Genomic DNA, 11,571 nt, shown 5'->3' on the forward strand with positions numbered 1-11,571 from the left:
CCACGCGTGTTCAGGAAAGCCCAGAACTGCACATGTATGGGCAGATTTTGGAGCATGTGCTTTGGGGTAATTAGCGGAAAGCATTTGACACTGTGATTGGCTGGAGGAGGAACCAATCAACTTGTAGTATTGACGGGTTGGGAGTTCAAAGTGTCAGCACACCCACATGGGCCCAAGTTCCATCCCCAACTTGTCATAATGCTGGAATCGACCAATGGGAAACAAAGAAGGATCTGACCCATTCTCCCAGACTGAAGGTTCCTCTTCTGTCCAGGATCTGCTATCACCCTTTCTGTTTCCTTTTGACTTATTCTGCTGTAACATTATTGACTTGCAGTAACTGAAGTGAAATGGAGTAAACACAGAAAGGGTGCAGAGTCTAACGAGGACAGGAAGTGGTGGCATGGATCTGTTTACCAGTAACTCCATGAGAATGGGGGTGGGTACCTTAGGGACAGCAGAGTCAGAATGGTGGGAGAGAGTAAGTGGGCTGGACGGTTACAGCTTTTGGGGGAAGAAAGGGGAAAAAGATATTATAGAGAAACTAGAATTGTCTGCTCTGAATTTCTAACCTGTACATATTCGTTTATGCAGGGTGCTAGACGGTGAAGATTTGCAGACTGAAATCTCAAGCTCATGTGCAGATCCTGATTATGTTAGCCAGCATTTGAAGAACCAAAGATAGAGAATAACTTGGCCAAAATTCTGCAACACTCTCCCTGTCGGTCTATCTGCGCCAAATGGACTGCGAATCATTCAAGACAGCAGCTCTCTACCATCTTCTCAAGGGTAACTAGAGATGGGGACTAAATGCTGGCTGAGCCAGTGATGCCCATATCCGGGAAATGGTTTCTATCTCTAGTTGCTGAAACACAGTTGATGTTACTGCAGGATGATGAGGGACAGTGAGTGCATCCTCCAGAAGGCAGCACCATCACATTACCCCTGCCTACACCCACACAGTAACACCGCAATATCACTGGAACAAAAGGCAGTGAAGCCAAAGGAGGACTTAGATATAGTTCTTCGAGGTAAAGTCATGAAAGGAAATTGGAGCACAGCAGGAAAAGGAGACTGAGCTGGATGGTCAGCTACTTCCCATTGAATGGTGGAGCAGGAGTGAAAGGCCGAATGGTCTCCTCCTGCTGCTATCTCCCAGGTATGTATATAGCCATGGAGCCCGGGTAGGAAGGAGTAGGCAGGGCAGGGATTCTCTAGGAGATTGCACTTCCACATCCGGTTTCTGTGAGGAATGGTTTGATGGATTTTATTCAACATTTATCTTTAACACCAGGTTTGTGAATTTAGTGTTAAAATGTTGTAGCTGTTTATTCCGCAATAAATAAAACTAAAAGAAATAAAATGTAACTATCTGAATATAACAGTTTTTTAAAATTTTCAACCGCCCTGTAAAACAAATCCTGTCTACTCCCGGACACCATCACTTTCCAGTTACTCAAGCTCCAGGGAAATATTCCCTCCCTGTCTGAACCTTTGGTTTGATTTAACTGATTTTTAGTTCTCATTCTGTGAGCAGTGAAGCGTTTTTTTTCCATTTCTCCGATCCAGAAATGTGATCGCAGCAACCTTCTCACCATCAACATCATCATTACGCCATTTGGGTTTTGGTTAACATATAATCACCAGCAATAAACCACCCGTGTAACCAGTTGAATATTTATAAACAACGCCCCTTACAGGCAAAGAAAGCCATTACAAATGACAAAGTGGGAAGGGACCAAATCAGAGTCGAGTTGGGGGAGAGGAGGGAGCAATGGAGATAAAGCACTGTTTCCACTGCGGTGCCCACCTCTATCTGAAGGCATCGAGAGCATTGATGTACACTACATGCTCCTTCTCCAAGGGCACCTGGCTGTGTAGCCTTTACCCTCAATCATAGAATAGAATCCCGACAGTGTGGAAGGCGAGCATTGGCCAATCAAACCCCACTAACTATCCAAAGATCATCTCATCTGGAGCACTCTACCCCTGTAACACTGCATTTCCCATGGATGATCCACCGATTCTGCACAATCCTGGACACTGTGGACAATTTAGCACGACTGATCCACCTAATCCGCAAATCTTTGGAGGAAACCAGAGCACCTGGAGTGGACCCACACTATCCTGGGGAGAATGTGCAAACTCCACACAGGCTGTTGACCAAGGCTGGATTCCAACCTTGTACCTAGTGCTGTGAAGCAGCAGTGCTATAGAGCAATTTAAATCAAAACAGATGACCCCTGTTCATTGCTGTTTGTGGAGACTCCTTGCCCAGAGAGACATCCTGAGATTCAGAAAGAGGCAATATGAATTCAATCAACTCCTGCTGAGTTAATGTGATTAACAACAACATCAATACTCCAACAGTGCTATCAGACCCCGTACCTACTCTATCATTTACCATTATTAACTCATGGGAAGTTTGTTACCAGCTTCGATGACAGCCGTAATGCTCTGACCACTTTGACAGAGCCAGTGCTAGTCAGTTCAAATAGTTATCAATAGATTGTATCTAAATAGGGTGCCCCACAACAGGAAGTGCTCTGACACTCAATGCCCGTAAGTCAAGGTTATTTTCCTAAAACCATTTACGTTTGGCAATATCATTGAAGATATTTTATACAGTAACCTTTTGGTCTCACTTGCCAGTTCCAGTCCATGAAGCAGCCAGTAACATGCCAGTGAATTGAATTCTAGCAGCAGCATTGCCCTGGCAAGAGAGATTGAGGAGCTTGAAGCTGTCTTCTCTGAAGTATCTAAACATGAAACACTTCAAATGAACAAAAATCTTCAAGAGCTCGATAGGACAGATCCAGTAAGGATGGATGTGCTCCTAGGCTGGTGTGCCTGGAATAAAATAAGCAGTAACTATGGTATCTTTACCCAGCATCCCCTTCAGCTGCATCAATGTTGAAAATTTATTTGCTGCTCTAATTCCACTCTCTCCATCACTCCTATTTTTCACTGCTGTAATGTTGATGACTGTGCAAATGTATAAGATTTAATTTAATCCATCCCAAAACCTCTCTGTACCTGTGTCTCACTTGTGTTCACCGAGATGCTCATTCAATCTGACCTCTTTACAAACCCTGCTCTGATATTTCCTCAGAGGGCTCAGAATTAATTATTCACAGAATTGTTACTGTACAAAGGTAGGCTGATTGGCTGATCAGCTCTCCAAAGGAACACCTCACTGAATGCCATTCTACTCCCTTTACCCCATAAACCTTCCCATTCGTCCTCTTCCAATAACACCAGCGGGTTCACAACTAACCACAGCGATCGGATTTATTTTGTTTGTTCATGGGATCATGGCATCACTTGTTGGGGCAGCATTTGTCATCCATTCTAACTGCCCAGGAGTTGGTTCAGAGTCAACCACATTATTCAGGATCTGGATTCACATGGCGGCTGGACCAGGTCAGAATTAACACAGTTTCCCAGGCCCAATGACATGAAGAGTTGATTTCTGGCCTACTAGCTTATTTCTGAAATGGTAATGAATAACGTTTGCCTTTGATTAAAAGTGCAAGACCAAAATGGGTTTTATTCTGATTGCGCACGTCCTCCTGTTTCTCTCAGTTATTATTGACAGTCTCATTCCCCCCGCACCAGAACCTGTTCCAGAGAGTGTTACAGAAAAGGCAGAATGGTCAGCTGCAGCTGGTCACCTGACTGGTCACTGGTCCCCAAGGTTCACTCTCCACAGATGCTACCAGATCTGTGACTTTTCCAGCAATTTCTGTTTTTGATCCTGATTTCCCAGGATTTGCAGATGTTTCGTTTTTGAATATTGATCTTGTCTGTTGCAGAGGAGTTTACTGATGAGTTTTGAGAGTTTTGAACATTGCAACTTAGGCCACAAATCAGCCATGATCTATTGAATGGCAGAGTAGGGTTGAAGGGCTGAATGGGCTCCTCCTGTTCCAATGAAAGTTATTCATGTGCAGCTTGTGGTAACATTTCCCCTCACTGCTCACTTCACATCCATGTCTAACACACTGTTTCTGACTGAACAAACCTCCCGGGTTTGAACTAAACTTGCTAATGTTCAGTGGCTCGCTCTCCTGCCATCCGGGTTTAACTCTCATCATGGAATGCTGTCTCGTTTAATTGCAGGAATGCCCACAAGGACTAATCCTGGAGTCTGCATCCCCTGGGATCCAAAACTCCCGTTTATTTCCTTCTTCCTATTTCATTCTGGCTATTGAACTCTCGGTTTCAATCCATTCTCCTGTCATGCTCTTCAACATGCCCATGTGGGTGGACTCGAGACAGCTGGCACCTAAGATTGTGGGGGGAGGCAGATTCAATCACGAATTCGGGAAAACACTCAGACAATGACATATCCGTCTGATTTTTGACTCAGACAGATAGACAGAAAGAAAGATGCACATTTAGATAGCAGCTTTGTTGATCTTGGGCAATGAAGCATGCTTCTGACCCAAATATTTCAATCCCAAATCTCTGAAAATACAGACACAATGCTTCCTACTTGTACCAGGTTGTCTCTGAGCCTCCTCTTTTCTTAAGAAAAGAGTTTTAAGCTGTTAAGCCTTTCCTGGTGATTATAACCTCTGTTTCTGACAGATGTGTGACTGAACCTTTATTTTTCTGTTCCTTGTGAGTGATGCTAGTAGCAGAAACAGTTCCTAACTTGTGAGGGGTTTCGGTTGGAATATTTATATTTACACGTCCATTCCCACCCTCACACACAGTGTGAAATTGATGTAAAACAGAAGTAAAAGATTGAGTGAGCACCCAAAGAAACACAAAAGGCAGCATGTGTACTTGAGCTGAATGAACCTGGCCTTAGGAAAATGTGACAACAATCACAACTAGTTAGAATTACAGAATCCCTTAGGCGCACAAAGAGACTATTCGGTCCATCGAGTCTGCAATGACCTGCTGTCCCACCTTACCTCGATAACCCCACATTTAGCATGGCTAAACCAACCCACCTCACCTACACACTACAGGCCATGTTAGCACGGCCAATCCAGCAAACCTGCACATCTGTGGGAGGGTCACAGATGATGTCAAAGTGCTCAGGATTGTGGAGGAAGGCTCACAAATACTTGTCTCTGACACAAATCCTCTTTTTTTAAAAACATTAAATCTGGGGGAAACTGCAGCCAGAAAGATTTCTGATTATCTCATGAGGAAGAAAATTCAAAACTCATGCCACTGACCCAGGGGCGCAGTGAAGTCACAGAGGTCAGAGAAACATCAGAAATGTAACAGGTTGTGAGCAAGGTGGGGGTGAGACAAGGACAAAAAGACAGTGTCACACAGGGGAAGGCAGCAGAGATTAAATAGCAGAAATGGTAATCCCTCAAGGCCACGGCGAATGGAGTTAGAGGTGGGAAAGAAACCAGGAAACAAAGTGAGCAGCTGTCAAGGAAATACATTGAAAAAACAGATTCTAACAACATAGAGGGCAGAGTACACAGTCTTAAATTGTTGCTCCCATTGGTGAGTACAGAACGGTATAAAGCCTGCGTCATTCTATTACAGCTAAGACATGCAGGATAGGCCAAGTGGCCTCGATCTGTGCTGTAACTTTCTGATCAATTTATTCTGACATTTCGAATTCAGGTCGGATGATGTTCATAAATTCTCAAATTGGACTTGAGTCTAATATTCTGGAGAAATGTTAAATAAATCACAATGATCCCATTCTGCAAACTTTAGTCCGCAGCCCTGTGTGCTCCAGCATCTCAGTGACATCCATGTCCTTTTATTCTAATGTGATGCTGGTTACTGCCTCTGCCACCCCATCAGTGCGTTCCTGTTCCCCACCATCTCCGAGTGAAATGAATTCTCCCCTCCCCTTCTTTCTGAGAATTAGTTTCAATCTAAATCCTCCAGTTTCTGACCTCTCTGTTAATGAATAGCTCCTTCCTATCCACTCGATCTGGATTCCTCAGCATTTTATCACTTCAATTAAATCACAGCTCATCCTCCTCGGAAATCATCCCCAGCCTATCCAACTTTTCCTCAGAGCAGAAATTTTCCAATTGTAGAAACATTCTGATCAATCTCCTCTGTCCCCTCTCTAGTGTGATCACATCAACCCTGGAATGTGGGGATCAGAAGTGTGTGCTGTACTTTAACGAGTGTTCCTGACATTTCCAGTGTCACCTCCGTGTTCTTGTGGTTGTCGCTCAGACAAGAAGTGTCCTGGTTTTCCCACATGGAGCTGGATGTTCACTCCATGGAGCTGGGATTCCCACAAAGTGTTTATTTGTTGAATAATCCACATTAATTTCAGATTAAGACAAGAATATCAGATACCCACCAATCAATTTCTTCCATTATACTCAAGTCATCTTACTTTTTAAAATCTCTTTAAAATTATTACTATCTAAACACAACAGGCTTAAATTTGCTGATCAAGTACTCAGATGTCTCCACTCTTACAATCACTTGAAGATTGTCTTTACCTACATTGGTGAATTGGACATTGATTGTAAATATATGAATATCAAACGGACTTGAGTTTTATGATAATTAATCCAGTCTGATGTTCTTGTTGGTTAATATCTTGAAGAGAGCTGTCCTCAGAACTCCAGCTGTGCTCTGATTTCATTCACAGCTGGATGTGGTTGGACTGCAGATCTTAGATCTGTTCTGTTGTTTCCCGGATTGCTTCGCTCTATCTATCACTTGCCACTTATGCTGCTTGGAACACAAGTAGTCCTCTTTGGTAACCTCATCAGGTTAACACCTCATTTTTAGGTATTCATGCTGCTGTTACTGGCATGCCCTCCTGAATTCTCTCAGTTGAACGAGGATTGATGCTCTGATTCGATGGTAAGAGGTAAATTGGGGGATATGCTGGGCCATGATTCTGTAAGTTTTGTTGGAGTACAATTCTACTGCTGTTGTTGGAAGGAAAGAGCTAAACTCTTACACTGTTGGTCCCATATACTACATGCAGTATCATGAACACTGATAGGCCAAGACATGAAATACGCGCAACATTGTACAATGATGCAGGATCACAACTGCAGCAAGGGGAGATTAAGATCCAACCTGACATAGGAGTAGGGAAAGAAGGAGCTGATCAGATTGTCTCATTCATTGTCATAAAGAGACTCTATGAGATTATTGCACTCTTGGGGGTAAGGATGGACGAGGTTGGGGAGATGAAGAGCCCTTCAAAAGAAATTAATCTGCCTGAGCGTTGTGAAATAGAATTTATTGCCATGCATTTAACAGAAAGCTAATTGAAACTCTTTTTATCCCCAAAAGATAAGACTGATGGTGCTTCCAATCATCACCAGAAACAAACCCCAGAATACATGGTTCGGAGATGGATGTCAATTGCCAATCAACATCCAACTCCTGCAATCATTGAGCAAACTTACATGTGATGAACCAGTTCTGATGAACCAGAAAACCACTGTTCACTCTGTGCAGATGGACAGCGATGTGGGGAAGGATTGGCCGAGTGGTATTGTCATGAGACAGTTCATCTAAACCCCATATAGTGTTCTGGAGACCTGGGTTCAAAGCCTGCTGCAGCAGATGGGGGAATTTCAAGTCAATAAAACAAACTTGTGAATTTAGAGTCTAATGATGACCATTAATAGATTGTCAGGAAAAACCCATCTACCCTTTCAGGAAGGAAGCTGCCATCCTTACTTGGTCTCGCCCACATTGTGACTTCAGACACTCTTACCTGCCCTCTGGGCAATTAGGGATGGGCAAGAAATGCTGCCGGGCCGGGGTTCCCCCCGCCTGTGAATGAATAAAGGAAAATAAAAGTCTCTACCCAGTGTGAATCTGAACATCTTTGAACATGTCATAAACATTTCCAAACCTAAGTTCTCTGTGTGCAAAACTTTATGAGCTGCCAAAACCATTGTACATCACTTGGCGTGAGAAAGAGGGGAAAAAATCCTTCAACTGTGGCTATCAGTAAATTGACTGGTGTCTCAGCAGGATGGATGCCTGAGTGAATCCCTTCCCCCACACACGCACCGAGAAGGTGAACAGATCCCCAGTCTGACTGGTTTGGCCAGTTTCCAGGTGGGATAGGTAAAGAATTCTCTTCTGGCCTTCCCCACATTTCCAGAGTCGGTCCCTAGTGTGGCTGCACTTGTGTTCTGACATTTCAGATAAATGTTATGGTTCTGTTCGCAGAGCTGGAAGTTTTTGTTGCAAACGTTTCGTCCCCTGGCTAGGGGACATCATCAGTGCTGCGGAGCCTCCTGTGAAGCGCTTCTTTGATGTTTCTTCCGGTATTTATAGTGGTTTGTTCTTGCCGCTTCCGGGTGTCAGTTTCAGCTGTCCGTTGTAGTGGTTTGGATATGGGGTCCAGGTCGATGTGTCTGTTGATGGAGTTTGTGGATGAATGCCATGCTTCTAGGAATTCCCTGGCTGTTCTCTGTCTGGCTTGCCCTATGATACTAGTGTTTTCCCAGTCGAATTCATGTTGTTTGTTGTCTGAGTGTATGGCTACTTGGGATAGCTGGTCGTGTCGTTTTGTGGCTAGCTGATGTTCATGCATGCGGATTGTTAGCTGTCTTCCTGTTTGTCCTATATAGTGTTTTGTGCAGTCCTTGCATGGTATTTTGTAAACTACGTTAGTTTGGCTCGTGTTGGGTATTGGGTCCTTTGTTCTAGTAAGTTGTTGTCTGAGCGTGGCTGTTGGTTTCTGTGCTGTTATGAGTCCTAAGGGTCGCAGTAGTCTGGCTGTCAGTTCTGAGACGCTCCTGACGTATGGTAGTGTGGCTAGTCCTTTTGGTTGTGGCATGTCCTCGTTCCTTGGTCTATCTCTTAGGCATCTGGTGATAAAGTTGTGCGGGTATCCGTTTTTGGCGAATACCTTGTATAGGTGTACCTCTTCCTCTTTTCGCAGTTCTGGTGTACTGCATGTGTTGTGGCTCTTTTGAATAGTGTCCTGATGCAGCTTCGTTTGCGTGTGTTGGGGTGGTTACTTTCATAGTTTAGGACTTGGTCTGTGTGTGTTGGTTTCCTGTGTACCCTTGTGGTGAATTCTCCGTTAGGTGTTCTCTCTACTAACACGTCTAGGAATGGGAGTTGGCTCTCCTTTTCCTCTTCTCTCGTGAATCGGATTCCTGTGAGTGTGGTGTTGATGATTCGGTGTGTTTTTTTCTATTTCTGTGTTTTTGATGATTACAAAGGTGTCATCGACATATCTGATCCAGAGTTTGGGTTGGATTTGTGGTAGGGCTGTTTGTTCTAACATTTGCAACACTGCCCCTGCTATGAGTCCCGAGATTGGTGATCTCATGGGTGTTCCGTTGATTTGTTCGTATATCTGATTGTTGAATGTAAAGTGTGTAGTGAGGCACAGGTCCAGTAGTTTAAGTATGCCGTCCTTGTTGATAGGTTCGGCCTCCTGTGTTCTGTTATGTATGTCCAGTAGGTTGGCTATTGTTTCTCTGGCTAGGGTTTTGTCACTCGAAGTGAACAGTGCCGTCACGTCGAATGAGATCATATTTTCTTCTTTGTCTATGCGTGTATTCCTGATGATGTCCAAGAATTCCTGTGTTGATTGTATGGAGTGTTTGGATCCGGTGACCAGGTGTTTCAGTTTTTGTAGTAGTTTTTTGGCTAGTTTTTATGCTGGTGTCCCTGGTAGTGATACTATGGGTCTGAATGGAATGTCTGGTTTGTGTGCTTTGGGTAGTCAGTAGAATCTGGGAGTGTTGTTGCTTTCCGGTTTCATTCTTTGTAGGTCCGCTTTGGTTATCTGTCCGTTTTTTTGTAGATTCCTGGGTGTGTTATTTCATCTATTGGTGAGTTGTGGTGTGGGGTCGGAATCCTTCATTTAGTAGGTGTTGGTGTCTGCGAGTAGTTGTGCTTTATTGATGTAGTCTGATTTATCTAGGATGACCGTCATTCTGCCTTTATCTGCTCAAACTTTAATTTCAGATAAATGCTAGCAGACTGTTACATACACCGTTAGCCCGCCCCCCCCCACCATCCCCCCTCCCCCCACCCATCAGGGACCAAGTATAAGGCAGTAAACATTATCTCCTGCTGTGGAGGGACAGCCTGTATTGGTCTGAGTAGGATCACTGAGAAGATTTCCCTAAATGACAGAGCAATTTAAGCAAGTTCACATAAAATGCATTATAGCACAGAAAGAGGCCCAACAAATCCAAGCTGGCTCTCTGTACCAGAATCCAATATTCTCATTCCCCATATGTACCCCAAACTCTGCAAGTTTATTTCCCTCCGATCTGATATAATTGTTTTTATTAATCACTGATCTTCTCTACTTGCACTACCATAATAAGCAACAATTTCTGCATATTTCCAGCCAATACAGTCAGTAGAAACACTTGCTCATCTCCCCCATCTCAAAACCTTACATCTGACCTTAATTCTTGTGCCATCATTTATCAAATACAGATATTTTTGTCTGCTATATCTAGGTCTGTTATAATCTTATACAGCTCCATCAAAACTATATCCAACTTCTTCACTTCAAAGAAAATCGCAATTTATTCAAATCAATCCAGTGACTGCATTGTCTTCATCAGTGAATCACTCCAGTAAAGTCTGTACTCCACACTCTGAAGATCACTCATATTCTTCATTGTTGATGACTATATTGTTCCACAAATCCGGACGATGCAAGTTTTCTGCACAACAGCAGTAGCTTTATTATTGGACAGTCGGCGAATGTTTCAAAGTGTCTCTAAAGTAGCCGAGTGTCTACTTGTAGAGACTCTCCCTCACGAATCTCTGTCTTACCCACAGAGACAGTATATTTAATAGGAATTAGACAAAGGCATATCAGTCACATGGGCGAATGTCATTACACAGTTTAAAGTAGCGAATTATGAATTTGCAAAGCTTGATGAATGTCAATGTCCTGTTATAACAAGCGAATGGATTACAGAAATTGACTATCATATTGTTCATGATTATGTGTTGATGGGAAGAGATTACAGCAGAAGGGTTCTTCCTTCAGTAAATGGGGGATTCACTTACCTATGCTAATTTGGAGGAGAGGTAAGATAATGGGAGCGGGAGGCAGTTTAATAGGGTTGTGCCCAGGGCTCTCAGTCTTGTCTGGAAAGGGCAAATTCCTCTGTCGAGGGTTACGGGGCAATCCACATGTGTGGCTGCAAGAGGTTCTATTTTGAGATACAGTCAGCCGCCCCCTTTCTGAGGTGTTCTGTCTGTATTCTAAGAGTCCAGGCCTTCAGTTGATGAAATAAGGCCTTTGGCAAGGAATGCTTAACCCTTGAGACCCCACAGTGTCCTGAAAGAGAAGCAAAAGGTATGGAACTGGCCCCTCTGTGGTATTTTAACTTCCTCATTCTGATCAGGAATCTGTTGACCAGAATTGAATGTAATGATTGACTGTGACCTAACTAGAGTCTTGTCAAGGGTCAGCATCTTTTCTGTGAGTTGATTATGATTCCTCCATTAATGAAGCCAAGCATCCATTTGTTTTACTCAAACCAGTTTATGTTTTCTCTCCTTTAATGATTGGTACACATTGTCCCCCATTGCTGATGTCCTGCTCTCTGTATCTGTGCCATTCAAATATATATTCCCTTTTGACACTGCTTCTCT

This window comes from Hemiscyllium ocellatum, unplaced genomic scaffold (assembly GCF_020745735.1).
Source record: "Hemiscyllium ocellatum isolate sHemOce1 unplaced genomic scaffold, sHemOce1.pat.X.cur. scaffold_1023_pat_ctg1, whole genome shotgun sequence".
Taxonomy (NCBI): domain Eukaryota; kingdom Metazoa; phylum Chordata; class Chondrichthyes; order Orectolobiformes; family Hemiscylliidae; genus Hemiscyllium; species Hemiscyllium ocellatum.